Genomic DNA, 13,393 nt, shown 5'->3' with positions numbered 1-13,393 from the left:
GGTATAGGTTTTTGCAAGGTTATAAGGAATCTTATATTCTAAACTTAAACTTCAACGAGACGAATTTTATGCCTCAGTGGTCCATGCTTTATAAGGCACTCGTTTCACAATTTTTGGCATACTCTTCTTCTACTCTTTTTTATTCTTTTAAATTCGTCTCTTCACCTCCTCCTTTTATAACATATCATTTTTTTTTTTTATAGCTTCAATGAACTAGCACATATCATATGAAACATTTGAGAACATTTGGGATGTAATGGTGAATATGTGGAGATGATGACAATGATATATATAGATGTATATATGTATCATGGATAACGGGTGTTGGGTGTGGTGAATATCGTTGTCAAAGCTTGTGCTATAAAGTACCCCCATTCGACCTTTGCCTAGGGAAGAGTAACTCTACAAGTGTTGCATTGGTGACTATCATCATTGTTATGCACTTTCATACTAGTGAGTAAATCGTGGACTCCATTGTGGAACCCCGGAGACCACTTTGAGTCAAACTAATCAAAAGCCACAAACACTATAACATAATAGCTAGTTATATTTGCCATGCTAGTTTAAACTAATTATATCTTAGCAAAAATGAGTTGCGTTGTCACCTAGCGTTACCAAATCTAAACAAGATAAAGTAAGATTAATTCAACATTAATAACCAAAAATAAGGGTAGGAATGGGAAGTTGGTTTATTATTATATATTTTTTTTAATATCACTTTTTCTAAAGGTTTAGGCTGCTAATGGTCACTAATTGATTCTAGTACACAATTTGTGTACTAACGACCTGGGTAGACTGGCTGCAAAAATAAAAAGAATTGGTTTAAAAAGAAAAATCCTAAAGTGTTTCTTTATCATCCATGTTACCTAGCATACAACCTTGGGATCTTTTTCCTTCGTTTCTTTTTAAACTTTCTTTTCTTCACAAAAGTATATTTCCTTAAAGTTACTCGTCAAGGTCAACAAGGTCAAATGCCTAACATTTATCATTCCTCACCGGCCAAGTCCAAAAACACTTCAAAGAAATTCCAAATTAATCCCTAATCACTAGGATTACTCTCATGGGTCAACATCTTGATTATAGCCTTGAAATTAAAATTTTTCAAATTTTCTACCACCTAGGCCATTTAAAACATAAAATCTTTAAACAACAAACACTTTCAAGCTAAGCCAAATGTGCAAATTTCCTTCCTCCCCCCCACACTTACATCATGCTACGTCCTCGTACGCATGTTAAAAAGTTATGTTAAATTAAAGTGAGGAAAATAAACAAGGAGAAAGAAAAAGAACAATATTACCCGGGATTAAAAAGCAACTTCCCAAAACACCACTCGTGACAATGACACCATTCTCCCATTTCATCTCACAACATGTTTCCTTCCATCCAATTTTTATTCTTACAAAACAAAAACAAAAGAAAAAGTAAAAACTACCTAGCCCGTTTACGGAGGGATCCCGCTTTAAACCACCCGATAGCTCGGGTGGACGAGTTTTGTCTCGTGAGGGCTTATAGCGAACATACCCACAAAGTTCATTTAACTAATAAAAATAAAAATAAAAATAAAAATAAAGGAAAAATTAAAAGAAAAGTAAAGTGTACATGTTTATTACAGACGGAGCACAGGACCTGATAAAAATCAGAGAGGCTCATTCCATTCGGGTATCGGGACCAAAAATACTCTCAAACATACTCTTCGCCAACGGTGCCATGTCAAACACCGACTTCCTCCCTTCTTCCCGAACTCTCTCCATCTCCGGTGGCAATGGTGTAGGCTGCTGATAGAACAATGGTGGTGCGATAGAAGGTGCGGGTGGGACCACTGTGTTTCCCACCTTGCCTTCCAAGATTAATGTCGCTGGAAAAGTATCCCCGGGAATCCATTTTAAAGTGGACATCCATTGAAAAACCTGATTGGGATAGGTCATTTCCCAAGAACACCCTAGTGGTTCTTGCTCGAACCCTGTTTGAACCGGTTGAAGCATAGCACTCCAACCCCAATCGACAAAAACTTGAAACACCCCGTATTTCCTCCACTCACTTGAGGTGATAAACCTTTCACAAAAGGCATTCCTTAAAAGTTGATCCTTTTTCTCAGTATATAACCGAACCTGCACATCATGAGGCAATTCACTTAACCATCTCTTGTCTTCCCATTTTTGTGCCCAAGTTTGGTTACCACCACGACCTCTCTTAAGTCCTCGCAACATTTTCTGCAATCATATAACTCAACAAACTCATTAGCACTTAACAAAACACTTCACATGTTATTGCTCAAAATATCACATGAAAACATCTAGCAATACATGTGATTCCTATTCTCTTGCACTAACATATCAACCTTGCCTACTTAATTCAACCACAAACACTTACTTCAACATGTTTCACATTAACTTTTACACTAGTCAACTCCTTTTCTCAAGTATCAATCACATAATCATGGTAATCATCAAATTAACGAAAACTATAAACTTAATTAACGAACATTATTGCCTTGACACCTAACAAACATCAATTGAAACATTAAATACTTAGAAACACAAAAATCAAATCACTAACATTATCAATTCTTAGTCAAAGTCAACCCTAGTCAACTACTTGATAGCAATTAACAAGTTTTAACCCTAACTTTCAAATTAATCATGCACACAAACTACATTGACATATTTAAACACAATTAACACAAGCTAGAACAAAAACAATCATCAAACATGTTTAATTCGGACTAACCCTAGCACATAAATATGAACATAGCAAAAACCTTAAATTAACAAACAAAAAACAATGAAAAACACAAGAATAATGATTACCTTGATGATTAAAACACACGAATTGGATGATTACTTGAAGAATTGAACTCACAAGCCAAAACCCCCAAACTTGATTTTTACCCAAGAACACCAATTAAACCCAATTTGAATGATTTGAGAATGATTTGGATGTTTAATTAAAGTGTTATAACAAATTGGTGATGATTCAAGCTTAGATTGGATGTTTAGATGAAGAAAATTAGGGTTTGGAAGTGTGTGTTCGTGGTTGTGGCTGCGTTTGTTGTGGGTTTTAATTAAATAATTTTTTACCCATTTTAAACTTAAACCCCAGCACCAGAATTTTTGAACTGGCGTAAATTACGACGGGCCATGCGTAATTTACGCCTTCACATTTTTGGGCGTAAAAACCTGGCGTAATTGTACGTCCCCAACCCAATATTTGACTGAATTTTCACATTATAAAGGCGTAAATTACGCCCAGAATGGCGTAATTTATGCCATCACTCAGCATTTTTCAGTTTTTTATTTTTTTCAATTTTCGCCATTTTTTCGCACCAAACTTCCGTTTTTCTCGTTTCTTTTTCACAAATCATTTTAGGGACTAAAAACCTTGACCCCCTCCCACACTTTAAGCATTGCATTGTCCTCAATGCAAAAAGTTAGAGATAGTCGTTCAAACCGTTCCTGTTTTAAAATTCACAATTTTGGTTGCCCCGCCCGCATGTACAAAACAAAATAAAAACTTACAAACTTTACAAGGGTGTGCGTGTTTTTGATGGAGTCGCGCACTCGACTCCTTTTTCGGCTTAGTTTTCGTCCGAATCATCGGCTCCTTTGTTACCGAAGCCGAATCCATCCTCCATGCCAAACGTGAGCATATTATCTCGATCTCTAATCGTTAACGTTCTCGCATCAAAATCTAAAGTCATTCTTGCGGTTGCTAAAAATCCTCGTCCCAATATAAGTGGCGTGAATTCATCCGGTTCACAATCCATAATGAAGAAATCCTCCTTATACCCAATGCCATGAATAGTGAAACGAACATCTTCCGCAATCCCAATTGGATCATCAATCGTTTGGTTAGCCATTCGAATATTCGTAGTAGTCCTAACCAACTCTCGAATGCCTATTTCTTTTGCAATTTTAGTTGGCATCATGTTAACACTCGCACCCGAATCTAACAATGCTCGGTAAGCCCCTTTCTTCTTAAATTGACAAATAACCGCAAACTCACCTGGATCTCTATATTTAATGCGAGGCTTATATTCACATTTAGGGTTAGGCTTAACATACTCTACTTTAATCGTCCAACCCTCGTCATCAACAAAAGACGTCTTGGTGTTATTCATGAACCTTTCCGTATTCTTCTTCCCCCACATACTTTCAAGCGTCTTTCGAATCTCGTCTACATCTACCTCCTTTCCTTTATCTAACTCCGGAGTTTCTGTGATCGTGCCAACACCTATACTTTCAACTCCCTCCGAATTTTCATCACTTTTCTCGATATCCACTTGTTGATCATGGGAAATGCCCCCACACTCATCATTTGGACAGCTTTCACCTATATCTACCGTGTCATCCACCACATTTTCAACGACCTCCTCACTTGCTCCATTCTTTTCTACCTTAATTTTCCTGCAATAATCCTCAACAAACTCTCTTTCGGCTATATAGGCTGAAGGGAAACGCATATTTTCTGAATTACAAAACCTAAACGTCCCGTTTCCTCCTTCAAAAGTGATGCACCCCGCACCCGGGTCTAATTTACCACCCGCGGTTGAAATGAACCCCCTACCTACTAGCAATGGAACATCATGATCGGTTGGCATATCGAAAACGGTGAACGGTACCTCAATGAAAACACCTTTCACACTAACCATAACCTTATTAACCACCCCGAGTGCCTTACATGTAGTATTATTACCAAGCGTGATTTCGGCATCGGATTTCTTCAACTTACACAACGAACATTCACCATGAAAAAGTTGCTTGTACGTCTCATATGACATTATGTTAATCGAAGACCCCGAATCGGCTATCACCTTAAACTCTCGATGGCTACTAACAAGGTGAGGTAGCACCCCTATAATACTTAACTCAAATAGTATCTCGCCCGGGTCATCTTCTTGATAAAGGATCACCGGTTTACCGCGTGCACTCTCATCCAAAGGTAATTCTTCATAAAGATCATCAAAACATTCATCCGAAATAACTTCGGACACCACATCCTCGGATGCATCATCAAATCGCCCATCATCTTCCCACTCAACAAAATCAGGCACATGACTAATAGAAACATTTTGATCAAGCCATGAGTCAACACTTTCTTTGCTATCACCTTTTCTCGGTTCATTCACTCTAATCACCCTAAGTTGTTGCATTTGCATAGGTTCAAACCGGATTGTTTCGACTACTTTAGCATCATCAAGTGACAACCCGGTAGCAATCTTCAACCGTTGCCCATTAACTAAGAACGGCTCCCCACCTTTCGGATCCTTAATCTCAATTGCCCCGTACGGAGTAACCTTAGTAACCACATAAGGACCGTTCCACTTACTTCTTAACTTACCCGCAAACAACTTTAACCTGGAGTTGAATAACCACACACTTTGCCCCACTTCAAACGTCCTTCTACTAATTTGCTTGTCATGAAAAGCTTTCATTTTATCTTTGTAAATCTTTGAACTTTCATACGCCTCACGTCTAAGTTCCTCTAATGCTGTCAATTCCAACTTCCTTGCATTTCCTGCCTCATCTAAACTCATGTTCACCTGTTTAATAGCCCATTCTGCACGATGCTCAATTTCAACAGGTAAGTGACATGCCTTTCCATAAACAAGTCGGTAAGGTGAAGTACCAACAGGGGTTTTAAAAGCTGTCCGATAAGCCCAAAGCGCATCGTCTAGTCTTAAAAACCAATCTTTGCGATTAGGATTTACGGTTTTTTCCAAAATTCTTTTTAGTTCCCTATTAGATACCTCCACTTGCCCACTTGTTTGGGGATGGTAAGGCGTAGCAATTCAGTGATTTACCCCATAATCCCTTAAAAGTTTAGCAAAGTAGGAGTTCTTAAAGTGTGAACCCCCATCACTAATTATGGCCTTAGGTACACCATGACGACAGAAAATGTTTTTCTTGACAAATTTAAGGACAACTTTGTGGTCATTTGTTCGTGTAGCCTCAGCCTCCACCCACTTGGAGACATAATCCACGGCTACCAAAATATATTCAAAACCAAAAGACAGGGGAAAAGGTCCCATAAAATCAATACCCCATACGTCAAAGATCTCACAAACCAAAATTGGGTTCATGGGCATTTCATTACGTTTATAAATTCCCCCCATTCTTTGACACCTAGCACAATTTTTGACATATTCAAATGCATCTTTAAAAATAGAAGGCCAAAAGAAACCTGAATCGAGTACTTTGTACCCGGTTTTCTTTACCCCATAGTGTCCTCCGCATGCAAAAGTATGACAATGTGCCAAAATGTCCTTATGCTCCTCTTCCGCCACGCATCTCCTAATGATTTGGTCGGGTCCAATTCGATAAAGAACCGGATCCTCCCAAATATAATGCTTAACCTGCGACAAAAAGTAATCCCTCTTTTGCTTGTTCCAATGTTCCGGTATCTTGTTAGTCACCAAATAATTAACAATATGAGCGAACCAAGGTACCTGCACAACACTAAACAAACATTCGTCCGGGAAATTCTCCTGGATCGGTTTAGTAGGGTCAAATGGTGGCGGGGGTATCCTAGATAAATGGTCATCTACCACATTTTCTACACCCTTTTTATCCCGTATTTCTAAATCAAACTCCTGTAGCAACAATATCCACCTAATCAATCTAGGTTTAGACTCTTTCTTCTCAAGCAAGTGCCTTAAAGCACTATGGTCCGAAAACACAACTACCTTAGACCCCCACAAATACGATCTAAACTTGTCTAAGGCAAACACAACTACTAGCAACTCTTTCTCGGTGGTGGTGTAATTGATTTGGGCATCCGAGAACGTCTTACTAGCATAATAAATCACTACCCGCTTCCTATCAACTCTCTGTCCCAAAACAGCCCCTGCTGCATAATCACTAGCATCGCACATTATTTCAAAAGGTTTGGTCCAATCGGGTGACTGTAAGATGGGTGCTTCGGTCAACTTTCGCTTAAGGGTGTTAAAAGCTTCTTTACATTGGTCATCAAAGTCAAATGGTGCGTCCTTTAGTAGTAAATTACATAATGGCTTAGAAATGACACTAAAGTCCTTGATAAACCAACGATAAAAACCCGCGTGTCCCAAAAACGATCTTACCCCCTTAACATATGTCGGGTAAGGTAGAGTAGAAATAAGTTGAACCTTTGCCCTATCGACCTCAACTCCCCGTTCAGACACAATATGTCCCAAAACCACCCCTTCCCTAACCATGAAGTGACTCTTTTCCCAACTAAGAACTAGGTTGGTTTCGGTACATCTTTTCAAAATTTTTTCTAACATACTCAAACATGACTCAAAAGATTTGCCAAAAATCGAAAAGTCATCCATAAAAATCTCTAACGACTCACCTATTAATTCAGAAAAAATGCTCATCATACACCTTTGAAAAGTCGCGGGTGCATTACACAAACCAAAAGGCATACGCCTAAAGGCATAGGTTCCATATGGACAAGTAAAAGTCGTTTTCTCCTGGTCATTAGGATGAATAGGTATTTGATTATAACCCGAATACCCATCCAAGAAACAATAAAATTTCTGACCTAACAGTTTTTCGATGATCTGATCAATAAATGGCAAAGGAAAGTGATCCTTTGAAGTTGCAGCGTTTAGCTTCCGATAATCAATGCACACCCTCCAACCCGTCACGGGACGAGTTGTGATCTTTTCACCTTCCTCAGTTTCCATCACCGTTATTCCTGCTTTCTTCGGCACTGTTTGTGTGGGACTCACCCACTGACTGTCAGAGATAGGGAAGATTATCCCTGCATCCAACCACTTTAGAACTTCCTTTTTCACCACCTCCTGCATATTTGGGTTTAACCTGCGTTGTGTATCACGAGCAGGTTTAACCTCAGGATCCGTGACTATCCTGTGCATACATACCGAAGGACTTATCCCTTTCAAATCAGCTATTGTCCACCCTATTGCAGCTTTGTACTTATGAAGAACTTCCATCAAAGCCTTTTCCTGCACACCTGTCAAATCTGAAGCAATAATAACTGGCAAAGTGCCGTTAGTTCCCAAAAACGCATATTTCAAATGAGACGGTAAGGGTTTTAACTCAAGAGTTAGTGGTGACTCTAGTGAAGGTCTCGTGTTAGTATCAATGGATTTAGGCAGTGGCTCATATTTATGAGTCCACGGTGGCAACCTAGAATCCATTGTACTTGCTACTGCTAATTCTACCGCTTTGACCTCTTCACACTCAACATCCTCTTCCTCACCTAAACAAAATATCTCTACTGGGTCGTCGGTTATTAGGTGAGAAGTATGCTTATCAACTAACTCATCAATCACATCTATCCTATAGCACTCATGGACATCCGGTGCACGAAGAGAATTAAAGATGTTAATCCTCATCTTGCGGTTACCGAAGGATATGTCCATGGCACCCGTTCTACAATTAATGTGAGCATTAATGGTGGCCAAGAACGGGCGTCCCAAAATTATAGTGGGTTGGGTATCTCTATTCCTAGGCTCAATATCCATAACAACAAAGTCTACCGGGTAATAGAAATCCTCCACTTTTACTATTACATCCTCTAGTATCCCCCTAGGCATTTTAATTGATTGGTCCGCTAATTGGATAATTATATCGGTTCGTTTCATTAGGCCCAATTCAAGTCGGTCAACTAGACAAGAAGGTAAAATATTAATGCTAGCACCTAAGTCCAATAACGCCTTTTTAACATTCACATTCCCTACGGTCACAGCTATCAAGGGAGTCCCTGGGTCTTTAAACTTAGGTGGAAGTGTTTCCGAGACAACCGCACTTAGGTGCTCGGTTAACTCCACCTTCTTAGGTAAGTTTGCCCTTTGCTTTCTCTTTTGAGTGCAAAGGTCCTTCAAAAATTTAGCATAAGAAGGAACTTGCCTAATAGCATCAAGAAGGGGTAAATTTATTTTAACCTGCTGAAAAGTTTCCCACATGTCCTCTTGCTGGGGTCCCTTTTTCCCATAAGGGAATTGATTTGGGGACTCTAGGGCCTTAGGAAATGGGACGGTTTTTGATTCCGTCTCCATTTTCTCGGTCTTAGTAACGGTAGGTTCGGTCAATTTCACCCCCTCCCCTTTGTTATCAATTTCACTTACCTCCTCCTCGTCAAGAACAATTGGAGACTTACTTGCTTCCGGTTGCTTTACCTCTGTTTCACCAACTTTATTATCATACTTTTTCCCGCTTCTCAAGGTACCTACCATATTAACACTATGACCTTTTCCTTGCTCTTTGTGATTTGGATTCAAAACTGTATAGCTTGGAATGGTTCCTGGTTCCCGATTACCCTTACTTTCCGCAACATTACCTATTTCCTTGGCCAACGCACCAATCGACTTATTTTGCACCTCTATCATCTTCCGCATTTCGGATATGAACGCATCCATCTTAGTATCCGAGTTAGGTGGTTGGTTGGATGAAGTACTAGTTTGGTTTTGGTTGTTGTTTTGGTTTTGGCTCTGACTTTGGTAATTGTTTTGGTTTCGGTTGTTAGGGTAAGGATTTTGATAGTTTCGTTGGTAGTTGCCTTGATTCTGAAAATTACCCTGATTTTGGAAATTGTTCGGTGGTCTAAATTGGTTCCCTTGATTAGCATTCAGCGCGTTGTTATTACTCCAACTAAAATTTGGATGATTTCTCCAACCTGGGTTATATGTGTTAGAGTATGGATCAAACCGCCTTCCCTGAACCTCGTTAACTTGTTCTTCCACCAGTTGTTAATTTACCGGTGGGATCCCATTTCTGCATCCGTATGCATAATGAGAAGGATCTCCACAAATCTCACACACTTCCTGTACCTGCGAAACATTACAAGCAAGACCCTGGTTTGGGCTGTTAAATATAAGCATTTTTAAGTCATCCAATTCTTGCTCTAAATTCCTAGATGAACTTCCCGAGTCGGAAACATGGTTTACTCGGGATGTACTAGGTTGCTTACGACTAACCGAAGCTTGGGTCTTTGAACCCTTGCTTAACTGTTCAAAGAAGGTCCACTCTTCCTCACTAGGTCGAGTTAAAAATGCCCCCCCCACTAGCGGCCAAAATAAACTGCCTGTTTTGGGAATCTAGACTATCATAGAAAACTTTAACCAATTCCCACCTAGGTATCTCATGATGTGGACAAGCCCTAAGTAACTCCTTCAGACGTTCATACGCTTCATGAAATAATTCACCTGGTAACTGTTTAAAGGATTTAATTTGCATACGCATATCTGAAGTTTTACTTATGGGATAGAACTCTTCAAAAAACCGTTTTTTCATTTCCGCCCAAGTATTAATACTACGGGCGGGCAAGGAGAGAAACCATCTTTTTGCCTTTTCCTTAAGTGAGTAAGGAAATAATCGGAGACGTACCTCATCATCAGTGAAACCGTTTACCTGATTAGTAGCACAAATCTCGTTAAACTCCGTAATGTGTTCGTATGGTTCCTCATTAGCCAAACCTCGGTAGGTTGGCAAGATTGAAATAAGTTGAGGTCGGACCTCAAACCGTCGGTTGTTTCCTCCTGCCTGTGCAGGATAAACAATGGGTGAATGATCCTCGAAATCACCCGGTTGGTAGTAGGTGTCTACTCCTCTTGGTCGGTCAGCCATATCGTCTCGTTGCTCAAAAACTTCCTCTTCAGTATCGGAATCTGACTTAGGAGAGTTTGGTGGAACAATCGTATGTGACTCTAACTGTGCTTGACTTGATGCTGAAGCCACTGTTGAACCCTTAAGAATTCTTGAAGCTTTTCGATTAGCTTTTGCTAATTTCTCGATTTCCGGGTCTAAAGGTTTTAGATTTTTGTCTCCCAACCTCCGAGTTTGCATACACTAACCTGAAATGCAACAAAAACAAGAACACCGAGCGTAAAACTGACAAAAATAAGAATAAACAAAACAATATTTTTGGATTTTTTATTGGTTTTATGATTTTTATGGTTTTTTTTTTTTTTTTAGTTTAGCAAGAAAGCAGATAAAATAAGAGCTTGCAAATCAAGCGCACACCTCCCCGGCAGCGGCGCCAAAATTTGATCGATGTCGAAGGGTCGATCAAAAATAGCCTAATTACTCTAACTTAGCTAGGGTAAGCAGGATTCGTTCTACGGGAAGTTATGGTCAACAAGCAAGCAATTTCCAGAGTTTGTTGTTTGTGATTAACTAACTTAACTATAAAACTACTTAGATTGATTACTACTTAAATTTAAACTTAAACAAAAGTGCAATTGAAAAGATTGAAATGTAAATAATGAGATTAAAGCCTTTATCCTTTCACAATCCCAATTTAGCATGCATTCATTCAAACAAGCATTATATTTATCAATTGTTGATCAAATCTCATAGACAAGACTTCTTAAGTTCATTAATTCTATCATCTTGAGATTAAACTATGCAATCTAGACAAAGTGTCTTTATCCCTAATCTAATTAACACTAAGTTGGATCAAGAACACACTGTTAAATCACAATAATCTAACTTGCAATAACAAAGTATAGAACTTGCATTAATCAACAATCAACTTGATTCATAACATTATAATTCAAAAGTATTAAACATCACAAATCACATAATCTTGAATGAAATCATACATAACTCAATTGTTCATGGAAAGGATAAAGATTAGATTACTAGCCAAGCATGATGGTGGTGAGAATCAATGAAATCCTTGATGTTTGCATGATGCTTTGAACCTTGATCTTGACTTGAATCTTGAAAGAATGGTGATTTGATTGAAGATTTTTGGTGTTTTTAGGTGTTCTCTGCTGCAAAAACTGGTAGGGAAAAGTTAAAGTTCGTAACCCTAAAGACCTCCTTAAATAGGGGTTAAGAAATCTTATCCAAAAGCTAATTTTCGTCTTTCCCGGAATCTGATTTTTAGTACTGGCGTAATTTACGCCCTGACAGGCGTAATTAACGCCTTTGTTAAATCTGGTCAGCGTATTTTTAAGGCTCCAAACGATTTCTGTTCTGAGAGGGATCTGAGTGCTGGCGTAAATTACGCCCAGGATGGCGTAATTTACGCCTTTGTTAATCCTGCTGAGCCTTGTTTTTCTTCCCAAATCACGTACATCTTTCACTTAAACCGCCATTTTGCACCGTCTTTTGCACCAATGCCTTTAATACCTGTAAACATACAAAACCTCATAAAAGTATCTCCTTGTTTACTTGCTTAACGTTAATTTTGCGTAATTAGATGTAATTAATCGTGACAATTAAGGAACGATCAAATCCCCCACACTTGGCTTTTGCTTGTCCTCAAGCAACTCTGTTTTTAGCTACAAGACAATAACATCTAGGTGGTATTAACTCAAACAATTTTTCACAAGCAAAATTAACTATAAATCAAGATGTAAATACGATATGGGTTAACCACTCAAAACCTCAAATAACCTTCATCCTCTAAAACCTTCAATCATAACTCACTTTATCACCAATCATTTTCTTATTTCAACAATTCCTCCATTAATCATATCCTCATAATCCTCAAACATTTTCCTTAAATCATCATATGGATCAAAACTTAGCACTAAATCAAACAATTATCCTTACAACTTTCATGATCCACACTTATTCTTTTTAAGATCAAAATAAATGTATTTAAGTAACATGTCAAAAGAAACACAACACGGGTTACATTAAATCCGGATTAATTTCATTGGGTTGGCCATGACTCAAATAAAAATGGTGTAAAACGGTTACGAATGTTGAACCATTCAAACTTTATAAGGTTTAGAAATTTTAACGTGACCCTCATTCGTACCAAGATAAATTACAATAAACCGGAATGTCAAACAAAAATCGAAGTGGTGGAGATCTGCTTTGTAAACATTACCAAACCCACCTCGTCCAATGATAAAGTCGTCATGAAAGTTACCATATTTGTGCCGACCTTATATCTTCTAAGGGAATTTTCATATGTTCTATATTTTTCACCTGCACCGGTGAACATCCTAAATCAATAACAGTTGAAATTTCTTAAGTATTCCATATTTGTGATGGGGATATGTGTGATTCGTGCTGGAAGTAGCAAGTTATCTTTTATGCTATGTTAAGATTTTTTCTCTGTTATGAGGTTTTCAATTCTGGTTAGGGCGAGTATTTTTAATTCTGATGTATGCGGTCAATTCGGAGTCTGTGACCATTTCCCAAATCTTTCCTGGTCACCCCAGATTTGAACATGCAACCTCTCATAAGAAGTTCAGGCACCCGACCACTAAGATATCTTAGGATGGTTCATATAAAAATTTAAAACATTTCTTATAAATGATTCATATTTCTTACTCGTTAACCAATTCAGAACATTTACACAAGTAATTATCATTAGCCTATATCTTTATGCGTCATTATGTTCACCATTAGTAGCCATTTTATAATTGTATATAGTTGTGATGTGAGCTTGTTGTTCGAAAAAAATGAGAAAGACACAATGTAGT

The 13,393-nt window shown here is 38.4% G+C and overlaps 1 pseudogene; it reads left to right on the top strand.

The window, feature by feature from the left end:
- Positions 1-10,083: 10,083 nt before the first annotated feature.
- On the top strand, positions 10,084-10,197 carry LOC139851173 (small nucleolar RNA R71; annotated as a pseudogene).
- Positions 10,198-13,393: the final 3,196 nt, after the last annotated feature.

Source organism: Rutidosis leptorrhynchoides, chromosome 5 (assembly GCF_046630445.1).
Source record: "Rutidosis leptorrhynchoides isolate AG116_Rl617_1_P2 chromosome 5, CSIRO_AGI_Rlap_v1, whole genome shotgun sequence".
NCBI classification, from domain to species: domain Eukaryota; kingdom Viridiplantae; phylum Streptophyta; class Magnoliopsida; order Asterales; family Asteraceae; genus Rutidosis; species Rutidosis leptorrhynchoides.
This window is presented reverse-complemented; position numbering and strand designations above follow the sequence as displayed.